General features: G+C 41.7%; 1 protein-coding gene across 5 annotated transcripts in view; it reads left to right on the top strand.

Moving 5' to 3' along the window:
• Positions 1-646: 646 nt before the first annotated feature.
• The window catches only part of BRDT (bromodomain testis associated), a 68,084-nt gene continuing 62,564 nt past the window's right edge, over positions 647-6,166 (top strand). For 3 of the 5 annotated variants that reach the window (XM_007480336.3, XM_007480337.3, XM_007480332.3), the window contains exon 1: positions 647-787. The gene's annotated coding sequence lies outside the window, so the exon portion shown is untranslated. Of the gene's footprint in view, positions 788-1,025; positions 1,337-6,166 lie in introns of those variants that run through there. The other 2 variants (XM_007480334.3, XM_007480333.3) reach the window with 2 other exon arrangements.

Here is a 6,166-nt window from a genome sequence, read left to right as displayed (position 1 = left end):
AGGTTCACGTTCTGAAATATATGCATTTCACTGTGGCATTTTGTTAAAATTTGTCTAACCTGGAATTTCCTTTGTTCTCTCCTCCCTTTTTAACGGTCTTAATCCCGCCTTTGGGGTTTATTGTAACACCTGGGCTTGTGCCAATTACTTCACCTGTTTCCTCTTAATTAAATTAACTCGTCTTCCGACTTCCGTCCATAAAATAGGGATGATTTGCACTATCTGCCCTTTTATGGAGAGAGACGTCTTTTTGCAAATCTTAAAGTAAATTTGTTTGTTTTTTTCCTGAGGTGAAGTTGCGCGTTTTTAAGGTTCCGTGTAAGTCAAACCAGGTAAGAACCAAAAGCAAGAGAAAAAGTCAAAGTCGCAGCAACTGTAACCCCCTTTTTGCAAAACATTTCTACCGGCAATGCGACTAGTTTACTCAAATTGGAAGGCAAAAAACATTGACAACAGGAGGAATTAACAATTGAGTCAAACGCAGTCAAAGTTGTCTTATGCAATTAGCCGCCTAGTTTAAACCACCAAGGCAGTGCTATATTCTGTTTGCAATAAAATTCGCGCCAGTCCCCAGAAAACCCAGGTACAGCAAAACGACTCTCCGAGCACGTGCGACCAGACTTTAGCTCGGGCCACAGCCCTCGGCGAGCCACGCCTTCTCACGAGACACGTGATCCAGACAGACCAATGAACGGAGGGGAGCTGCGAGGTCGCCTATAAAAGCTCCTGCCGGAGCCCACTTACCGCCGCCATTTCGGGTGAGCGGTAACGGCGACGGGTGAGCGGTGTAAGTATCCCACCTTATCTGGTGTTCCTCCCTCTCCCCTCCCCCACCTCTCCTCTTCCCCTCCCCCACCTCGGCCTCCCGCAGTACTTGGGGGCCCTCATTGCCGGGAGGACGCAGCCGTCGGGCCCTCTCTAGGAGGGAGTAGTTGGGCAGCCGAGGGAATCAGTGGCCCGGGCTGTGACAGCGGACGCGGGACGCGGCGGTTAACTGGAGCCGTTAGAGCGGGTGGCGCCGGCCGCGTGGGCCTGGACTGCTTGGGCAAGGGGGCGGCCTACGCCTGCTGGTCCCCGGCAAGTGCTTGGCCTCGAAGGTTGTGCTTGGGCCTGGGGTTCTGTTTGGAAGCTGCAGGCAATGAGTCTCTGCCTTGGGGACCACGCTAGGCCTGCCCTCAGGGAGCTCCCCGTCTCTGTGTTCGTTGTGTCCGGAACCTGACGCATTTTTTGCAAATTTCTGCCAAATGCAAAAAAAAAAAGGGGGGGAGGTGTGGCACCCAAGCCGATTTCTGCCGAAGTGTGTTTACCTCCGGTAAAGACCCGTTCTGGGTGTAAGGTAAAACCTCTGACTTGTTTAGATGTGAATTAAGTGATTTAGAACATCTTTTAAAATGATTGTATACGTTATCATGTACACCAAACTTAGAGTAATGTGATAGAATCCTTCCACTGCTTCCCTCCTAGGTGCATTAATTTCGTTTGTGCAGAAGCTTTCTATGTTTCATGTGATCAATTTTTTTTTAATGGCATTATTTTATTTTCCTATTTTTATGGCTTTATTTGTTCATTTTCATTTTATTAGATTTCCTAATGTTATTAATATTTCCCAATATTAATATCATTTAAAGTATTTTAAACATTTTAAATTTATTTTAGACTTTAAATTTTTGCTTAAATATTTTTTACTTGATTATTTAAATATTTTAAGAATAACTTATTTGCTTTTACTTTTTGTTAAGACCCAGAGCTTTTAAAGATAAATTATTTCAATTGTTTTTTAGTTTCTTGAATATTAAGGCCATCTATTTTGAATTGATTATAGAATGTGGCCTAAGATATTAGTCAAAGCCAAATTTCTAAAGTCTGCTTTTGATACAAGTAATAATTGACAAATGATTTGTTTTGCTTGCTCTGAATAATCTTATTTGGAATTGGCATTAACTTGGTCGATCTATTCACAAGTGAGGAGACCCAAGGTCCAGAAGGAGGCAAGAGATGGGCAAAAGTATAGTGGGTTGGGGTTTGGAGTCAAGAAATGGGAGGGGGGCAGTTTCACTAAGCTGTGTTCCTTACCTACCCATTTGACTTTCAAACAGGCACTGACTCTAGAACTTGGTTTTCCCTTATGAAAGAAGTCAACTAGAAGACCCTTTTCCCCTACTTTTTAAGCTCTGGTCCTATTCTTTGGTCACACTGCTGGTAAACATGGAAAGGCAAGGTTCAAACTCTGGGTTTCTCCTGAGTCCAAGTCATATATAAAAAGGACCCTCACAGACCTGGGTTTAAATAAAATTTGGAGGAAAATTAATTCTTACCTTAGTGGTGCTACTCCACAGAATGTCTTTTGAGATGAAATGAAATTCCAAAATAAAATTTTAATCTTTTAAATAAATTCATATCTTGTTGGACTTTGAAATGCATACACTGGAGTGACTCTTCTAATGTCTGTGATGATACAGGTCTGTTCATTAAACACCTTTAGAAGATAAGAATTCACACACTACAACCAGTTTCAGAATACACTAATGCAGGCATATTGGCAATGTTAGGGAAATTGCCATCTAACTTCCATGGCTCCAAAGTGGCAAATCAATCAGGTCTTTATTAGAATCCAGCAGCTATTAAGACTACTAAGCTCTATGTCCTGCCCTCCAAGAATATAAGCAGGTATAATGTTTCTACAGCTACAGAGGCCCATTGATTGGGGGAGGGGCATGAACTCTTAGGGGGTCAAGAAAAGCCAATGGAAGGGATACTTGAAGAGAAGAAGGAACTGAGCCCTGGAGACAGTTGTGTGAGATGGAGGTGAGAAGGGAGAGCCTTCTCCATGAAGATGATACCAGTCACTTCGAAGTGTGTTAAGAAGGGCAAATACAGGAAGTATGTCTGGAAAGGAGCCAGCTCCTAACTGACATTGGCTAATTATCATTAGGGAACTAATAGCTTGAGGATTGGAAAAGGCCCCTTAATAAGCCAGTAAGTCTAGAGAGCGACATTGCTGTGATTTAGGAATATCAGTTTGGTTGGTCTTGTGGAGGAATTGGAGAGGGTGAACCCCAGAAGTAGGTGCCGTGATAGTGCATTCCTGCTCTCCAGCAGCTAACAGTGATGGGGGAGACAAACCGCACACATATACAAAGAAGTCACACAAAAGGAGAAAAGGGGAGTAATTTCGAGGAAGACAGGCCGAGAAAAGCTCCCTGTGGAAGGCATTTTTAATTGTGACTTGAAGAAATCCAGGAAATCTCAAAGGGAATGCCTGCCAGGCATGGGGGGAAGGAACTAGCAGTGAAAATAACCACAACAGAGAGAACTACCGGGAGACCATGTAAATGTGGGGGAGGGGGAGGAATACATAATGGTTGTAGAGTTTAAGAATGAGGGGGTGGGGCTAGGCTATAAAGGGCTTTGAGAGAAGTTTTTATAATTCATCCTAGACGTCCTAGGGAACCACTGGAGTTTATTGAGAAGGGGTGGTGTGGTCTGGCCTGTGCTTGAGAAAGGTCACTTTGAGAAAGGCCGAGTAGAGACTTGAAGGGGTGGTGATAGTCAGACCTGCAACTGAAAGGAATGGATGGATGGATGAGCTGGAAGAGGTAGAGCCTTGTGGCAGGTAGGCTCTTTCACATTTCAAGTGTGAAGTGATAAGAGCCTGTACCAGGATCAGAAGAGAGATGTTGCAAATGGACAAATGATAGATCTTGGCAACAAGTTAGATTGGGGGAGGGGGAGTGTAAGCCTAGGGGACTGGTATTGGTACTCTATGAAATAAAGTTAAGAAGTGGGGAGGAGTTAGAGGGAATGATAATGAGTTCAATTTGAGACCTGTTAAGTCTACTGGACATCAACTTTAATAAGATAAAAGGCAGTTGAGTTTGTAAGAGCAGAGGTCCACAGAGGCTTTGGAGTAGGATAGGTAGATTTGAGAATCATCTGCATAGAGATAATTAAGTCCAGGAGAGGTGATGGATCCCGAATGAAGTGGCATAGAGGAAGAAGAGGAGAGGGTCCAGGACTAGAACCTTGGGAGATGGCCAAGGTTATTAGGAGACAAAAGAGAGTATCGAGAAGAGTTATGCAGTATCAAAGGCTGTGAGACAGTAAGAATAGCATTTGGCAATTAGGAGATCAGTTGTAACTTTGGAAAGTACAGCTTGGGTTGATTAGGCTAGGAGCATAATAAAAGGATTGAGAAAAGTAAGAAGACAAAAGTGAAGGCTCCTATTGTAGATGACTTTTTCCAGTCTAGCTTCATAGAGCAGAAGGGAGGATGATATTACAGGGGCCATTTGTTAGCCAGTAGGGAAGGAACTAGTAGAAAGGGAGAGTGTAAAGATAAAATTAGAGGCCAAGGATCATGGGAATCTGTTGGAGGAGATGAGATGGAATCAGATCACTTGTGCAAAGTAGGATTGGCCTTGGCAGTGAGTAATGCCATCTGTTTTGAGATGGGTAATGTAGGAGATAGTGGCAGAAGGCATCTGAGTAATAGATGAAAAGGGAGAAAGAGAAATCTAGGCAAATAGCCTCACATTTCTAGTTAATCTCAACTGAGAGGATGGGGAGCCATGTTAAGAATGGAAGAGAACTGATGGAGAGTGGTTTATCTACTTTGTTTTTATTCCTTTCTTGCATACATAAAAAGCTCTTGGTTTTATTTAATTTTTACTTTCAATGAATTTTGTAATGCTCATGATACATAATATATTGGTGCCATTCTCAGCTCAGGGATAAAAATTTGTACAATACCTTTATATTTCTATTCCATATTCTTCAGAACTTTATTTACATATAATGTATTATGAAGTGCTCAGAGGGAAGTAAGGAGTTGAGAATAACTTATAGGTTGTGAACCTGGGGGACTAGAAGGTTGGTGGTAACCCTCTACAAAATAAGAAAGTTGAGAAGTGGGGAGGAGTTAGATAAGGGGCCTGTTGAGTCTACTGGACATCTAGTTTAAGATAAATAAAAGGAAATTTTAAAAAAGATCTTTGCAAGATCAGAGGTTAGCAGAGGCTTGGGGGCAGGATAGGTAGATTTGAGAATCATCTGCATAGAGATAATTAAATCCTAGAGAGCTGATGAGATCCCTAATAGAGGGAAGGAATTGTTAGCACTGGGAGGGAGGGTTGAAGGAAGATGAAAAATGATTGCTTACAAAAGGGGAGAGTGCCACTGAGTCTTGAAAAAGGTCTTTGAGAACAGGGATAGTTTAATTATTGGGTACCTTTTTTTTTTGTATCCCCCAAAGCTTAGCATACAGTAGGTGACATTATGTGCTTGTTGAATCATTGCAATTTGAGGTTCATTTTCTCTTCCTGTTCAGGCCAAGACTGAACTTTATAATTATAAAGCATTCCATTTTGAATTTGTATTTTGCATTTACATTGCTGTAGTCTTGGTATCAAGGATCAAAGATTTAAGAGTTGGAATGGGAGGGATCTAGTCCAATCCTCTAATTTTTCCATATGAAGAAACTAGCATAAACAGGTTAGTATTCAGTGTCAGATTAACATACTGTCTTTACTGGTTCTTTGAACGTCATGTTCCATCAGTTCATATCAATTTTTCTATGTTCCTTATGGTCTTCATTTCTTTGACACAGTCATAGTACTCCATTACAACCATATACTCTTATTTGACCATTCTCCAAAGGGAATCTACTTTTCTTAAACATGCTGCTATCAATATATTGTGTATATGTGGGAATTTCACTGACCTCTGGTATGTGTGTTTAGAAGTGGGACTTTTGGGTCAAAGTGTACAGAAATTCTAATATTTTTAGCCTAATTCCAAGTTGCTTTCCAGAATGGTTTGACTCATAGCCCCACCAACAATATGTTTATGCTTAGTATATCTGTCTTTCTACTTCCTCTCTAGCAGGGACTATTTCTAGGCTGGATCATCTTCCCACAAATCATCATTGCGAAATCCAATCTGTCTTCGTCCTTTTTTTTAAGTTTTTCTACAGCATTTGACACTGACCATTGGTGACACTTTTCTGCTTTTTATTGAATCATGAAGAGGTTCTTAATCTAGAGCTAATCTAACGCAGGCCATCCCTTCTCTTTTTACCTGACAAGAACTGACACCTTAGGAGATTGACATTGTCAGTGGTGGAGACAGGGAAGACCCAGGCTTCCAGAACCATGATGCTTTCCACTAT

Source organism: Monodelphis domestica, chromosome 2 (assembly GCF_027887165.1).
Source record: "Monodelphis domestica isolate mMonDom1 chromosome 2, mMonDom1.pri, whole genome shotgun sequence".
NCBI classification, from domain to species: Eukaryota; Metazoa; Chordata; class Mammalia; order Didelphimorphia; family Didelphidae; genus Monodelphis; species Monodelphis domestica.
Note: the sequence above shows the minus strand (reverse complement) of the source record. Positions and strands in the feature narration are given on the sequence as shown.